This window comes from Nothoprocta perdicaria, unplaced genomic scaffold (assembly GCF_003342845.1).
Source record: "Nothoprocta perdicaria isolate Ctin4 unplaced genomic scaffold, notPer1 scaffold_170, whole genome shotgun sequence".
Classification (NCBI taxonomy): domain Eukaryota; kingdom Metazoa; phylum Chordata; class Aves; order Tinamiformes; family Tinamidae; genus Nothoprocta; species Nothoprocta perdicaria.
Genome location: NW_020454872.1, coordinates 695,696 through 711,943, shown reverse-complemented (window position 1 = coordinate 711,943; position 16,248 = coordinate 695,696). Strand labels below are relative to the sequence as shown.

Sequence of the window (16,248 nt, the reverse complement as noted above, 5' to 3'; positions counted from 1 at the left end):
GAGCCTATCATGAAGTAAAATACAGTAAAGACATTTAGCAATGTAATGAGATTCCCCATTGGATGAATAGTGTTTGTTCAAAAGCTTTTTTCCCTTTTTTAATTCTGCATCATTGATGAGGACGGGGAGTGTAGGGACGGGTGTATTGAACCTGTGCAGCCCTAGTAATTCGATTGGCACCAGCTGGTGTGGGGCAGGAGCAGCTCTGGCCAACGAGCAGCAGGTGACTGAGACACAGTGGGGGCAAAAGCTCAGCTGATGCTGAGGGCTCCACCAGGTGGGAGCAGCAGAGCCTATTTAGCCCTTGTGGGGCAGGTCCCCTGAGAAAGGGGAGGCAGAGGAGAGCTGGACTCTAGTGGAGGCTATGGCATTGTGGAGGCTACTGCTGCGTGGTGTGCAGGGAGAGGAAGTGAGACTGCAAGAGCTGGCAGAGAAAAAAGGTACTTGGCATTTTCACTGTTTTCTCTATTTTTCTGAACTTTTGTGCAGAACACAACCCAGTGGCCTTGCTGTGGAGAGGAGGCGCCCCGGGCTGCGGTTGCCCTGGCATGGGCACAAGGGCTACGAGGGGGCAGACAARCACGCTCCTTTGGAGACCAACCAAAGCCCCTGTGTCTGTATGGAGGGGCTGCAGAGCAGCTCCTGTGCGAGGGCCAGCAGTGATGCTTTAATCTTGTTGATCTTGTTCACAGCTCTGATTTAGTGCTCAGTACAGAGTTGGGGGCCTTTGGCCACACTGCCTCTGTGAGCAGTCCCTGCTGTAAAAGGTTTATGGCTTGGGACCCTGGTTCTGCAGTGAAGTGGCTTCAGCTGCATCTCTCAGGGTAGCTCTATCCATCAAGTAATACTCAGCATGTCTAAAGGTGGTAAAATCTTGATGTAATTAACTTATTGTGTTTTATGATGTTTGGTGTGCCTCCTTGGCATCCAGAGGATCTCAAATCTTTGATCTAGAGGTGGTGATTTATTGGGCAATTACACAAGCAGGCACCATCAGTCATGCGGGAAAGAGGTGCTGTGATCTCATCAGTCTGGAGAAGTGACATGGAAGGACTTTTATCAAATGAAAGGGGGGCTGATGGATAGGGGAGTCGGGGAAGTATTGATTCCAGCCAATATTTTATCTTCTACATAAATATTGTGCAGACAGTAGCAAATAGAGACTAGGCAGTAGTCTTGGTGTGTTTTCCCCTAATGAAGAATTGCTCGTCTGTGGAGTATCGCTTCAGTGAGGAATGATGCTTTGGGACATTAAATGGTTTTTTATGGAAATGTTACTTCTCTTGCCGTTCAAAGAAGCAGATAAAATGCATAATTATTATTCTACTGTTAACAGCAAAAACAGTGTGAGATGAGTCCTCCTGGGCATATGGCTTGGAAGAAGGATGGTTCTTTTTTTGTGCATGTTCTGTTGCTTTTGGGGATGACTTAGAAGTGCTGGCTTCTCACATACTCCCCAAAGTTAGCCCATCCACTGATAGCCGATGGCTAGTTTGTCTTGGATCAGGGACCTGGTCACTTAACGTGCTTTAATCTGCACTGATTGCTCAGGGTCTTGAGGCAGCCTCAGCAGAAGCAGCATGCAGGTCTGCACAGATGTTCCTCATCTCCCTGGGAGCAGGTGAGGATGCCCTGGGAGTTGCCTGCATGTCCCAAGGGGATGGAAGTTGTTTTCAGGTGATGTGGCTGGGAATGCACTGTGGAGGATGGGTGAGGAGGCCTGCCCTCCTGTTCCTCAGGCAACGGAACTGATGAGAAGTTTAAAAGAAAATGGAAGCAGATTTCTGGGCAATTCTTTAGTCTTATTTTCATACATTTTAACTCCATAGTTAGAAATATTCACTGGGGAGAAGGAAAGGAAAAAAGAAAGAAAAAAAGTGAGGCTAAGAGCTTTAGGMTATGTCTTGAGTCTGTTTCTAGTAAATGTGCATTTCTGCCAAAGCTGATGCTCTGACCAGCAGTGCTGGCTTACCGCACCTGTACCTGCAAATGTGCCTTTTAGCAGAATTTCCTTAAACCTGGCATGAAGACAAGTCAAGAAGCCTGTCCTGCTGTCGGGAAGCTGGTGTGCCCGGGACGGCCCAAGCCGGGGGGCAGACAGACTTTGCAGCCGCAGCCTGGGCGAGAGGAGGGCTGTGTTCTCCCTGCTGCCCGCTGGAGGTCACTGGAGCCCCGGGTACCTTTTCCTGGTAGAACAAAGGAATTGCAAAACTGACATTTCATGAAATTAGCCTCGCGGATTTTGAGAGATTTTATCAATATTACATATGAAAACCTCTGGTTTTATCCTAGTGCATATATGTAATATGTATTTCGTAAGCATATCTTCTGCCTTGGGGAGACATGGGAACAATGTTTTATGGAATTGTGGATGAACTGATAGGCGTGCTGGGAAAGGCACCTTGCAGTGAGCTCTGTATGCTCCAGCTTGCTTTGTTTCGCCTTGGCAGATACCTTAAGTGTGAAAATAGACCTTAGCACATTGTACTGGTACAAGCAGGGAACCTAGGTGTTGCCACCACCCATCATTTTATTACATTTGTCTGTTGGAAAGAAGCTCAGCAAAAGGCCATCAGATTAGTGCCAGCTCCGACCAGGGAGGCAAAGAACATTTTAAAATATATTGCTACTGTCCCAGTTAAGAACCTCTTAAAACACTTAGGATCCTCGGTATTTGGTGCTGGAGCAAAAGCAGATGCTCGACTAACAGGATCTAATTATCAGCCATAATAAAAGTTTGGCAACTAGTCACAGATTCAGCAATAAAATGAAAGGAAGCTTCTCACCCCATCTCTCAGTATATGCAGTTGGTGTTAATAGGCTGAATAATAATTACCATTAACTTAAATATCAGTTTTTTTTTTTTAAGCTAAGAAATACAGACTTGTGACTTGTGGGTGATATCCAACTTCTATATAACTTTGGGATTTATAATTTAGTTCTGGTATATAAAGTGCTTGTTTCCAACCTAAAATGACAAATCGGTTACTATTCACTGTAAGGGATTTTTGCTCACAAAAGTGCAGGTAACCTGGCTGGAACAGCATATTGGCCTCTACAGAATGTGTGGGAGGGCAGGGGATTTCCATTTCAGATATATATATATRTGTGTGTGTGTGCCATCCTTATTTACCCATAGACATCTAGTGGATCCAAAAAGTCTCCTGATTATTTTTCAACTAAATGTATAGAGGGGRAAAAAAGCATATATCAAATGTCAGAATGCAGTGCTCTCCTCAGACATTCCCTGTGGCTAGAAACACAATTTACTGTTGGAAAAGCTTGAGCAGAAGTTTAAGCTATCTGAGAGCCTGAGGAGGACGGGGGTGCCAAGGGAGCGGGGCAGCTGTGAGGGTCCCGTAGCGGGCACTGCCTGAGGGTTCCTGTGCTGCACCCTTCATGTCCATACCAAAGACACCGGGTGGAGGCTGCCTGGTGAACGGGTTAATGTTATGTCTCTTGGCTTGTGACCCTCAGCAGCGGCTTCATGGGAATGTTCTTAAGCTGGCAGCCTATTTTTCAGTCTCCTCTCATTTGTCCTTCCAAGCCCTTTTTAAGCTTCCTATTCAGGAGGGTTAAAAAAAGGATAGCTGTGGAAAAGCCCTGGATCGAGCTGTGTCAGGCAAATCAGCAGAGAGATGGCAGCTACCGTGGGACACTGTCCTTGATGTAGCTTTGTCTGTCTTTGCTTTGGAGCCGTGGCACTTCAGCTGACGAGTGGAACAGGGCCTTCTTTCTTCTGCCTGACCATACTCTATGGGTGACTTGACACTTTCCTCTTGCTCCGAGTGGCTGCGGTCGCCCGTCCGGGTCTCCCAGCTTGCGCAGCTGAGATGACCCCTCGGGCCCCGTCCGTGGCAGGGGAAGCAGCAGGCTGCCCGAAAAGGGGAAGCTCTGCTGTCACTCTCTCTGTAATAYGAACATCTTAATAAAGTAATGCTTGATTACGTTCTGTGGGTAATTTTCTGAAGCTAAATAATAGGTTCAACTTGAATTGTTGATGAATGTGGGGACTTGAGTCTTGAACCACATGAATTTGATTAATGCATGAAAATGATGAGATTCTTGATTGGAATAAGAATGTATTTGCCTATAAGCTGTCTGTAATATACTGTGCTTGAGAGCCACGATGAATTGGTGAGCACCGTGGTTCTGTGATGCACAGATTCAAGTGAGGCAGTGCTYACACTTGTTGCTGGTGATGAAATGATGAGTGTGAGTACAACAGTGTGAGAGCTGTGGCTGGTGCCTTTACCTCCTGCTCTATTCCTTCCTGTCCTGCCACTGCTTTTCAGTGGGTTTTTCTCGATTCCACTCTCTCATTCCATCAGTTTATCTCAGGGAACAAAGCATGTAGGCCCACTCTAAAGTACTGCTGTTCGATTTGTTTTGTTTTTAATTGTTTGACTTGTTTTAGGTTTGTCTTGAGTGTTATTCTGATATGCAGAAGGCACCCAAGGTCAGGCTGTAAGGGACATTGCCATGTATTCCCATGAATATCCGCTGAGCAGGAATAGCGGGAGGGTGCAGAGCGATTTGGAGATCTTCAAACCAGCCTGGATGCCTCCCTGTGCCACGTGCTGTGGGTGACCCTGCTGGAGCAGAGGGTTGGACTACGTCATCTCTAGAGGTCACTTCCCACCTCTGTTGGGTTGGAACCCAATTCTGTGATATTGAGGTCTCTGGTGCTCTCCTTGCTTGCGCCTTTTGGCAGAAGTAGAGGCCAAGAAAGTTTGATTATAAATAACTGTGCTCAAAAGCGTTCAAGTGCATGTGCCTCCCCTGTAGCAGACAGGTTACTGGATCACAGATACTAACTTTTGGTAAAATGTGTACAAGTATTAAAAAGGCAAGTATGAAAAAAAGCAATTGTCTGCTTGATGAGCCTCAGACTTCACCCTGCCATGGAGAATCCGGGGAGAGAAGCGGTGACAAACCTGTGCACGTGCAAAGCCACCAGCATGTCCCCGCTGGCGCCCCGAGGCGCAGAGCTCCGCTCGCAGCACCCACGCTCCGGGCCAGCCCTTTTTCCTTCTAGGCTGCTTTTGCTTCATTTAAAAGCTATCCTTAAACGTTTGCACTAAACCCTGGAGTCCTAAGAAAGAAGATGCAAATAACTTGACTGTTTTCCCAGGAAAGCAATTAAGAAACTGTGTTAATARGAAGTCAAGTTGTTTGTAAATCGTAATGGTTTAAACCGTGCCTGAGGGAAATCACAAGCAAATAGGACATTTTTGTTTYATGCAGACCTTTGCTAGCCAATGAGCTCTACCTGTGGTGTAGATACGATCAATTAAAAATTATTTGGAGAAGATGACAATTATTTTAATTTGATATGTCTAGCTGGAAGGCTTTGGTAGCATAGCGATTGGAGGCTGGAAGAATTTTGTTTTATTTTCTTACCACCCTACTTAGCAAAAGGGGAAAACATGCAGCATCCCACTGTACTCTGCAAAGGTTAGAAGCAAAATGGGTGGGAAGGTGCACAGCAGCTTAGCAAGTTGAGTTATATGGATGCAGTGACCAGAAATGGGTGTTAGTGTGCTGGCAGCCACGGCAGAAATTGCACTTACTCGACTGTCAGAACCTGTCTCTCATCGAGTGGCTTGTCAGTGACTCGAGTGCTGATGAAAGACAAATGGAATGAGATTCATCAACTGSACATTGCTAATGACCAAGGGCTGCGCTTGGCTCTAGTCAGTGGAGAGACTCATCTCCAACCGGCCGAGGGACACGGTTCGGAACGGGCTGGATCCCTCTCTGGAGGGGCTGCTCCTTCCCCACCAGTTCCTCCTACCTGACTCATGGAGGGTTGACTTAGAGCATCTGCTCAGGTGAGATTAGTCCTGCTCTGCACAGCCCCCTCGGCCTCCCTGGGGAGAACTGAGCTCCTGGAACTGAAGGGAGTGGTGGGGGCAAAGGCTACTGTTGGAGGCTGCCGCACAAACCCGGACGGGTCTGCTTGGCTCCAACTYGTGCTGCTTTCGGAGGTGGCAACAGCATGGAGCCCCTTTGGGGGGGGGGTTTGCTTGTTTTTTGCGATGATGGTTTCTCTGTTCCTCTTGCTGCATGTACTGTAGTCTCTTGCMCAATGTTCTTGGGGAATTCCTGCATGCTGACATGAGTTAGGCCTGTGCTTTGCTGTTGGAGATCAGGTGTGTAAGGGAGGGAAAGAAGATGYGGTGAACACAGATAGATGTGTGGAAGCAGAAACATTTAAAGTCTTGTTTTCTTTTAGTTTCTTCCAATTTCGTGATTGTAAAGTCCATCCTTTCTAAAGGCCCAGCTTGTGCTTCCCTCCTCAAGGGCCGGTACCTGTCATTACTGCAGCTTTCCTTGGGAGCAAACCTGCCAGGAAGGTTTGGCAGAGCGCAAGTACCTGGTGCGTGCAGCTGCCTCAGTTACAGCTATAGGTGTCTCAGCAGGTCTAGGTAGCTGAGGAAAATCTGCGTGTGACAGGAAGAGGCAGCATCCGCGTGCGTGTCTGAGGCAGAGATGAAAAATGGGAGGCGCTGATTGACTAGATGTTAGTGTTTGCTCTCACCGGGGTGTGATGTGCGTGTGGTCTCCATAGGGCAGGATTACTGTAATACAAGGAAGTACATTTAGTTTTCTGTAATATATGTCTACATATAAATGAAAATCAACTGAAGATTTCATTATTGCTGTGACATGTTCCTTCAACTTGTTCACTCCTATGATTATTACAATTTGTTTCTCCTGAAATATCTGTAGAGCATGACAAGGTGCCAAAGTTATGGTGAGTTGCACAAAGGGCTCCTTTGCATATTAAAGACTTTGTATTGTCACTTGACTGAATTTGGGAAAACATCTACCACTGTGAATGTCATTAGAGAAATATGAATTCCACTGCTCATTACTGGGGTGCTGTGACAAATAGGTGGAGGAAGATCTATAAAGTAGCTGCTTATTTTTTTCCAGACCTTGTTGATGTTCATTTTACTTCTCCATCTCTTGCAGTCTCAATCCCCTGATAAAAAATGCAGCTAGYGTATGAGCAACCCCCAGACTAATTCCTCTTCACTGGAGGGAGTGATTTAAAAGAGGAAGGAAAAAAAAGACATTGAATGTGTTCATTATTGATAATCGTAGATTTACTGTGGGCTTTCAGAAAAGCTGCTGCTTTAAAGCAAACTGCTTTTATCTCCTTTAACTCTTTTTGTTTGCTCAGTTAGTTGGTGGGTTTTGTTCGGTAGCTGGTGTAGGTAGAGGTTTTCATCTGCCTCTTGCTGCTTTGCTGGCAGGGGGAAAACGTGGGAAGAGCCGGTGATCCAACTGGGAAGAGCCACCCACGGGTGGAACCTGGGCCCTGCAGTGAGAAGAGGGGCCTGGGCTTCCTGGGCAGGTTTCTCCTCCTGGCTGGAGAGGGCTCTGGCTCAGCTCCCATTGCCCAGGAAATGTCCCTTTGCTCTGCAGGGCTTTTTTTTTTTGGTGGCGCCCAGGTGTTCAGGCGCTTTCTGGATCAATCCTTAGGTTTCTCTGTGCTATGAACACAGTTTTTCTCCTGCCTGTAGATTCTGAAGTGTCCACATTTGCAATGAGATAATTGGGTACCACTCAGCAATAGAAACTACAATATTCTTGACAGAACAGTGCAGAAATAGGGAGGCAGAGAAGCTGTGTTTTTCTGTGTTCTGCTTCCCACATTTTAACCTAAATCAGTGTCAAAAATGATGCTTTCTAGGGAATTTTCAAAGTAGCCCAAACTCATCATGCTGCTTTTGTCAGGTGTTGCTGACCTGTTACAAACAGAGGCAAAAATGAGACAGAATGAAGGAGGAGGCTAAGCTGGAGCAGAACTGGGTTCTTGCATATTAACCACTGCCTTGATTTTCCCTATGCATTCAGAAAGCTTTATTTTGGCAGCAGAAGTGAGAGACCTGCTAAAACCCTTGAGCTGAATATGATCGAGATTTATAGCGGACGAAAGGCAGGGAGATTAACGTGTTTCTGTCTGAGCAGGTGCCAGATCTGGAGCTCTCCCGCGGCCAGCTTAGGGCTCAGCCCCAGCTGGGTGCTCAGTGTGCGCCCCAGGGCTCCTGTGTGCCCAGGGTCAGAGCTGCCCGGCCGGGAACCACCAGCAGCTTCCAGAGGGGTCTGTGGGGGCACCTGCTGCTCCCAGACGCTCGTCCCAATCTCTCGGGCTCCGCATTCCGTAGCTGCTCCCGTGCGGAGCTGCTCCAGGAAYAGCTGTGTGCCCCGGAGATGCTCCCCGGGCCTGAGCGATGCAGGGGACCCTGCAAAACACGTTTTGGGGTTTCTGAGCCAAACAGCCAATGCAGTTTCTCCTGGGTACCTAAAATACAGCTGAGGGCCTCTAGGCTTCYGCTTTTGGCGGACTGGATGTCTTGGAAGCATTTTCAGTTTGACCTTATTTGTAAATGTTTAAATACCTTGACAAGATGATGGAGAAATTGGCTCAGCAGCCATTAAATATTTCCCCTCTGGTCTTTTTTTGAGCCTGCTCAGCAGTTCCTCGTCCCCTCCTTGCTTGTGTTCCCTTGCGCTGTTGCAGAAGCCCTGTTGTGGGCCCGCGGTTCCTGTGTTCTTCATGGGGCAGGTGATCGCCCTGCACGGCAAGAAGCCAAGGGGAAGGGGCAGATGGGGGGCTTGGGCTGGGTGAATCCCCCCGTACCTTCCTGCTGCCCTAGAGGAAGTTGCAGACAAGGTAATTAGCGGTACTGTGTTGCACTGCTTCCAGCTTGAGTCTTGAGGGGATGAAGCAGTTGGTGCAGAGCAGGGGATGGGGGGCAGAGGTGGGTCTGGTGAGTACCGTCCAAGTCAAAGCAAGGAAACCAGAGGAATAGGAATCCATGCTAAAACACCCAAGAACACTGAATTTCTCTGCTGGCTTCTGACCTTTCTCACTGCCCGTCAAAAGGCAGAGGCACCACCATGGCCTCGGCAGTGCTAATGTTAGGGATGTCTAAAGGGCAAGACATCAAAGCGGGAGGTACAGACCAGTTGTGCTTGTTCACCTCTGCCCATCGGTTGCCCAGAACACCTTAGCTCTGTGGCTGAGTGCAGGGAGCAGCGCTGACTCTGAGGCCCGTGAAATGGAGTGAGGCGGCAGGCGCTCGGGACCTAGAGGCGGCCGGGCCTGCGGGAGAAACCCGCTCCGTTTTCTCAGCTGTCCAGAGATGAGCACTCTAAATGGAAAATGCGTGGGAAAAACACAAGTCTCTCTGGAAATGAAATCCAAAAGCCAACAGGAAGGGTCCAACTGTGCTGTACCATGGGGAAGCAACACACTCCCTAGTATCTTTGCCAGGATGAACTGTATAGATGGATGTTACAGAAGCAGAGCAGGGAAAAGCCTCCCCTGGTGCCAGGACAAGGGGTAGCTTTGCTGTCTGCTTGCCTGGGCACTCGGAGCAAGGGCATTTTCCCCTGTTCCGTTCTCCCTTAGTAAATGGTGCTTCCTTTGGTGAAGCGTGGGCCAAAGAGGACAGTGCTGCGTAATGGGTTTTTCCAAGTGAAAGGCACAGCTAGGCAGCCAAACCCAGCGACACCCGTGGGATAATGGCTAGAGATTTGCAGATTTGCCATGGAAACATCGAGTAGCCTTCACCACGCTGCAAATAAGCCACCAGATAACTGAGGACTATTTTCTGGTCAGGCTGTGCGTGGTCCATCTGTRTAGCAAGTACTGGTGACGTGGGATTTTCCTGTGTGTGCAAGTGAAAACATAGCAGCTGAGCATTAACTGTGTGACATATTGGAGGAAGGGCAGAGTTAAATTGGCTTTATTTTTGGAGATCTTGAAATGATCTAGGTAACTGGTGCAGAAATTGGCCGACTGTGTGCTCTCATTCACAGCTTTCTAGGGGAACCTCTCCCTTTCCCAACACGTTATTTGCTTCAGAAACAAAAGTTATTTCCCAGAGGTGTCTGAGCATGTGTAGCTGTATTTCATGCCTATAGTTAATTCCAACAAAGAAACAAAGCATCACAAAATATTCTCCTTGCATTGAGAAAGCCAAAACACATGCTCAAACCCTGTCATCAGTTCTGAGGCTTTTAATAACCTCCTACTTCACCAATCAGAATAATTAAACAGCCTCTTTATTTTAAATATTCATTGTGTCCAGATTCCATGTTTGGCTTTCTTGGTCAATTTGGTTCTTGCTAATCTGGGGGAAGGAAAGACTGTTCTCTAGTGCTTAATTTGCATTAAAAACACTATAATTTGTAAGTAAATTGGAAAGCTTTTAAGTGAAGAGGGAACATCAGTGACTTGACAGTCAAAGCTCTTTGTTTTTCAAGCATAATGTTCCAGAAAGATGCTCTTCCTTTCTTGGAGCTGCATGGCAATAAGGATGAAGCCTTGTGATTTTTCATTAATCCATGTCTATTAGGAGAGCAGTGCGGAAGAAAGAGCACCAGGCAAGGGAAATGCAAACTGGGCAGTGCTTGACCTGTGGGGAGGGGGGAAAAAAAATCTGCCATTATTTAAGGGAGAGAAATTTSTTGTCTGAGAAGATCGGATGGGATGAAATATGGGCTAGACCTCAAATCGCCCCGAGAGGTGGAGCCGGGCAGGCCAGGGCCTGGCTGGGGCTGCTTTGGATGTTTTTTAGCTCTTTCTCCATGTTGAAGATGTTGATTTCTTCATTGCTTCCACTGCGTTATYGGCGAGGAGGGGAGAAGAATGAAATGCAGCAGAGAAGCCTATTTCTATGCAAGCCTGTTGCTGATAATTGTGGTTTTAATCTTCTCAACCTTTAGCTGAACAATGATAAAGGCTGATAAAGGAATAAAGGCTGAGAATTATTAGCTCTTCCACTTACCTTGCAAATAGTTCTTGCATTGTTGTGATACTTGCATGTATTTATTTTTGTGCCTCTCTGATTTCTTTAACATGCATGGGGTTCCTGTAACTTTTATATTTTTCTTTGCGAGCTCTGTAGTAGTTTTGCATTTGTATCTTTTTACTATGGGTATATAGGGCTAAAATCAATCAAATTTTTTCAGCCTTCTCCATGATTCTGAATCATCAGATCCACTTTTATTTTGCATTTAGAATTAAACTTTGAATTCTTGAAGTCCCAAAGCCACAAGATTTTTTTTTCCCCTCTGTTAATATTAAAGCCATCAGGAACTATAATTGATGGTTATATTTACCATGGCAAAGGAATAGGAAATCAATGGATGTGTTTCCACCTGTCTGAACTGACAGTTTCTCACCCGAATTCCTGAAGGATCAGGCATTTGCTAGAAGAGGGTAATTAGCAGGATGTGAAACTTGCCTTTCTGATCTAAAGCAGCTATGAGGTGTCAGGCTGTGGACACAAACTGTACCCTCACGTTATGTTAATTCTTGTCATGCTCACACACGCGCCTGACAGCGCGAGACGGTTTGAGTGTGACCTCTGAAAGGAGCGGGTGTCTGCAGGGGAACGGCCGCTGCTCATGTCGAGGTGCTCGTGGGAGGACAGGCTGCCTTCTCCAACCCTGCCAAGAAAACGGGCAATGGCACTTGAGTCCCTGGGAGCACCTGAACGCATGCGAACGAGGTGGCCTTTTCCATGCCTTTGGGAGCGGGGGAAGATCTGGTGTCTTCGAGGACGTGGTAGGACATTGCTGCTGGTGAGGGAGGTGCAGGGCAGCCAAGCTGCTGCTCATGGGCACGCTGGGCACGCCACGAGCAAGGGAGGACGCACCCTGCTCGTGTCAATGGGATCCTGCAGGTGAGAGGCCGAGTCCTGTCCAGGCTCCCCCAAAGCCTTGTGAGGGGCAGGGGCGCGGGCAGGCGGGAGCGGCAGGACAGGCAGCCCGGCCCTCTGCTCCCGTTCGCTTGCATCCTTCGCTCTGCAGCTGCTGATGTTGCCCATAGGGTGGTTTCAGAGGACAATCCTGAGGTGTGGGATTTTGTTGCTTCTCAGCTGCCTGAGTTAGACCTGCGTGTTTTTGACAATGCTCCTCAATTAGGTCTTAAAAATAAAACTGGTGGTACGTGTTTTGTGAAATCAGAGGTGCTGTGCTGGATTCCTTGGAGAACTGAGCTGCTTGGTTTAGGCTTGAGCACGATGTTTCTCCACAAGGGAGCCACCAGTCACAATAATTACATTGCTGTCTTCTCGTAATATGATTTATTTAGATGTTGCCTTATGAATTAATTCACTCTAATTGCTGCTCTTCTCACTGTAAATCAAGGTTTCTTGCTTTCTGGAGAGTAGTGAACATGATCCTACACTGAAGTAATTAGTCCAATTAGAAAGGAAAGCAGATGTGGAAAACCAATTACTTTCAGGAATATCTGCTCCTGTGTAGCCCAAATGCTATTCAATCAAAATGTAATAGTAATTTAATAAAACATTGTTTTATTCATAAACTCCGAGCATCCAGACTGCCTGGCTTCCTTGTGAGGAAGGCAGCGGTGGTGAGCTCTGGCTGCTGTGCTGCCCCCGGCCCGCACGCGTGGTGACCCCTGCGAGATGCCACGTGGGCACAACACGGAGCGGAGCCGCATTCCCCTCYGCAGGGTGCCAGGCTGCCCACCCTGCGGTGGGAACCAAGCCCTGCCTGGGCCGTSGGGCTTCTGTGACGAAAACACCCAGCGGGGCTGGCGACGAGGTGCTGCACTTGACTGTAGAAGCGAAGGGAGCAGGGCGCAGGGAGCCGYGAGCACCCCGGGGAGCCGCGAGCACCTCGGGGCGCTGCTGCTGCAGGGGCGGCCTTGGCAGCGCAGCATCGTTGGGGGGCCGGAGCACAAGGGGGCCCTTGGCAAACGCTGCAGGAGCCGCTGCCRAGGCAGGAGCTGGACAGCAGCAGCCCCGGGTGTGCTGGAGGGCCGGGTTCCTCATTACAGCGGCAGTCCTCTAGAAAAGCTTCGGTGAAGCCTGTCGGTGTCACTGGCACGTCCGTGTAAGTCAGTCTCCCTTGATGGTACTAGTGGAGTTGCACTGATTGCTGCTGCTCGAGGATTTGAATCTTTGAAGCTCAGGCTATCTTGTAAGAGTAAATCTGGAGGAGGAGAAGCCCAGGCACAGGAGAGGAAGCCTAGCATTTAGCAGAGATTTGAAAGGAGATCTGCAGTTGRTGGCAGACAGCTGCGGGAGCTTGAGCTCTCTAAATACATAGAAGAGCTGGGAGCAAGAGTCACGCTGCTCCTGAGGAGCCCCAGGCGTGGGGCTGTGCTTGGGAAGTGTGAGAAGAGGGAGGAAAAGGGAAAACAAYCAAAGGAGGAGCCCTGCAGACCTGGAGGGCTAGGGGCTAGGTGGTGTGTCTACCTCACTTTATAGATGAATTCCCTGGAATTTACACAGATTTCAGCAAGGATTTCTCAAACTCATATAACAGAATGAGGCCCGGTAGCATATAAACTTGCACCTAATAATGTTCTTGCAGAGCTTTTGTCCTAGCAAATAGCCCCAGCGTGGCCGCAGGAGCAGAGGTGCCGGCTGCGGGAGCCGAGGCCGGTGCGTGTCCGGACCCCTGGGCAGCAGMTGCTGCTCCCGCTCCTCTTCCCAAGCGAGGGGATGGCGCTGCAGCCTGTGGCTGCAAGGGGAGTCCATCCCAGCGCCTGGCCCAAGAAGCTGTTGCTCTTACAAGCTCTTCCATGAGGCGGGAGCTGCGCTCGGGAGCAAGAGCTTCTCCATTCCAACGCCTGCCATGGCTCTCTTGGCTTGGAAATAGGATTTATTCTGAGGAACACAGAAGCAATCGATAAAACATTAAGCACAAGAAATGGAGGGAAGCAAGTGCTCAGCACTTTTCCCTGTAATTAATTTAACGGTGCATTTCTCAGGTGGTTGTTGCAGGGGCTCGTGGAGGGAGGAGCATCCAGAGAAACAAACACGGTGCATCTAGAATGTGAGCAGAGCAAAATTAAAATCGCCTCTTTTTAAAAGTTTCTTATTAAAATAGCTGCAGAGGAGTTTTGCATGGGAAGTACACCCATCTATTTTCTTCTATCTGCTGCACAGAGGACAAGTGTTCTCATAATAGGGCCATTAAAGGAGGTGTTGAAATGTTACTAATTGTCAAAGGCAATTAACTGTAGCAACATGTCACAGGTAAATTAATGAGACTGCAGGTGTTTTGAGAAAACTGTGTCTGTGTGAGCGTGCCGTGATTTCCGCCTCCGCTGCTCGGGGTCTGCCCAGCTCTGACAGGTTTTGGGGATGCTCCGTATGCGACGGTGCAGCCTCCCTGTGTGAACGGTGCTGAGCCGGGACTGCTGCGGCTTGTGCCCTTGGGCCACGAGGCTGTGGGGGCTCCAGTGCAAGAACCTGTTTTCTTAGTGGTCTGCATTGATGTTTCTTGTGACACTTGGACCTTATGCCAAGAAAGTTTGGTCATGGCCTAGTCTGGAATTACACTGAAATAGTCAAAGCAACTTTCTTAAAGTTGCTGTGGTTGCGTTGGCCGCATGCAGCAGTAGCGCGGCCAGAGTGTGACTCAGGATTTGTTTCTGAGSGTGTTAGGTAGCTGATGTTGCTTGATGTGATGTATTATTCATTCCTCAGCATAAGAGACAGCTTTTGGATGGCTGCTTTTATCAATAGCTATCTGTCTTCATCAAACGTTTGACTTGCGAGGCTAAGGATTCAAAAGAAGGAAGCAAAAAAAAAAGTGTAGGTTTTCTGTGCTGCAGGACAGTTCTACTCATTTGGAATTGGGTTGTCATCCTGCGTTCAAAGGAGTAGTTTGGGAGGCAAGAAACAACTCTTGAGATGAAAACTCTTATGCAATGTCATTATATAAATGACGTTGTCCTATATAAAAGCTTTTGATAATTCATTAGTCATACAGAATATAGCATATTAAAAATACTTTGAGCATAATTGTTTTTTATTTCATGCCTGACATGCTGCCCTCGCATTACTGCACCTCTTGTTTTCTTGTTGATATTTGCAGCCTATTTAGGGAATATGCAAAGTGTGAACCACTACAGTCTGGAAAGTTTTCTGCAAACTTTCTCTCCGTGTAGTTAGACCCCAGAATAGGCCTGGCTGAGGCAGTGGAGCCTTGCTAGGCCGTGGCAGCTTCTCTGCTGTGGGCAGTGCTGGGGCGAAGGTGCCGCAGGGCGTCCCCGGGGTCCGCAGCTGCCCGGCGCTGCACGTGCAGTGACCCATCATCRTTGCTGGGAACACTCACTTTGAACTTCTGCAAAGATGTAGGACTGGTTTCCAATTACAGCTTAAATATGAAATACACCGAGCTCCCGGATCGCGAGTGGCCAGCAGCGGTTGCGCTCCTGCCAAGGCCCGTGGCGTTCTGCCCTCCCCTGCAGCACTCGCGCCGGCGATGCTGCCGAGGCCRCGAAACGGGGGAGCTGCCGCATGGTGCCATAATTATCCCTCTTTGTCTCTCTTCTGTTCCTCGTGTATTGCAGACCTCCCTGCAAAGAGATCTGTGATTGTGTGTGCGTGCGTGTGTTTGAGACKGGGTGAAACCCTAATTGTATATTATTAAAATATTATGGTTTTTTCCCCTCCAAGCTGCAGGCAATGTGTTGTGCCTCCCCGAGATCTTGTGCAGCTGGCTGTGACTGGCACTTACAAGGTTGTCTCCCAGGTGCTGCATCAGAAATCTTTTGACACAGTGTCAGTAATTAAGTGTACAATTAAGAGAATGTCTGCAATTAAGTTCAATCAGTCAGTCAATCAAGTCCCCATTTCTAAAGGCCTTTCATGCAAACCTCCCCTCTGCTTAGCAGCTCTGTTAACACCAGACACAATGCGATGTTTATTTGGGTCTAGCTCCAAGAAGACTATTGGGTTCCTGTTAGCGAGGCCTCAAATATCCTCTCCCTTCTCCATCTACAGTGTGAAATTGGTTTCTGTGAGTTGTTCAGACTCAACAATAAAGCACAACGGTTAGAAGGGTTCAAGTCTGTGGCATTGGCCAGTAATGTGTGCGCTTGGGTGTTCGCCGCTCCATGGTCAGTGCTATTCTGATCTTTCTCCCTATGGGAAGGTCGGAAGGGACAGACATCCTGCTGCTGGAAACTAGCCTGGTCTCGCTGTGTGCCAGGCAGCTCTTCCAATTTGCACCAGTCCATTTCCGATAGGGAAGGTCCTCCTGTTCGGAGGCCTCTGCACCTCTTCCCAGGCTGTGCTATCTGGCGCTACCAAGCGCTGCCTGGACCGCGCTTATCTCCAAGCCTCCCTCCCCAGCACGGTAGCCTGGCCCGTGCCCCCTGCCTCGGTTCCCTCTCCGTGCTGCAGGTGCTGTGTGTGCAGCGAGGGTGTGYGGCACTAGCCTGGCGCTTGGTGCTCT

At 48.4% G+C, this 16,248-nt stretch overlaps 1 long non-coding RNA gene across 1 annotated transcript in view; it reads left to right on the top strand.

The window, feature by feature from the left end:
- Positions 1–369: 369 nt before the first annotated feature.
- The window catches only part of LOC112944569, a 36,582-nt gene continuing 20,703 nt past the window's right edge, over positions 370–16,248 (top strand). The window contains exon 1 of the long non-coding RNA XR_003248802.1: positions 370–440. This is a non-coding gene — a long non-coding RNA (uncharacterized LOC112944569). The remainder of the gene's footprint in view (positions 441–16,248) is intronic.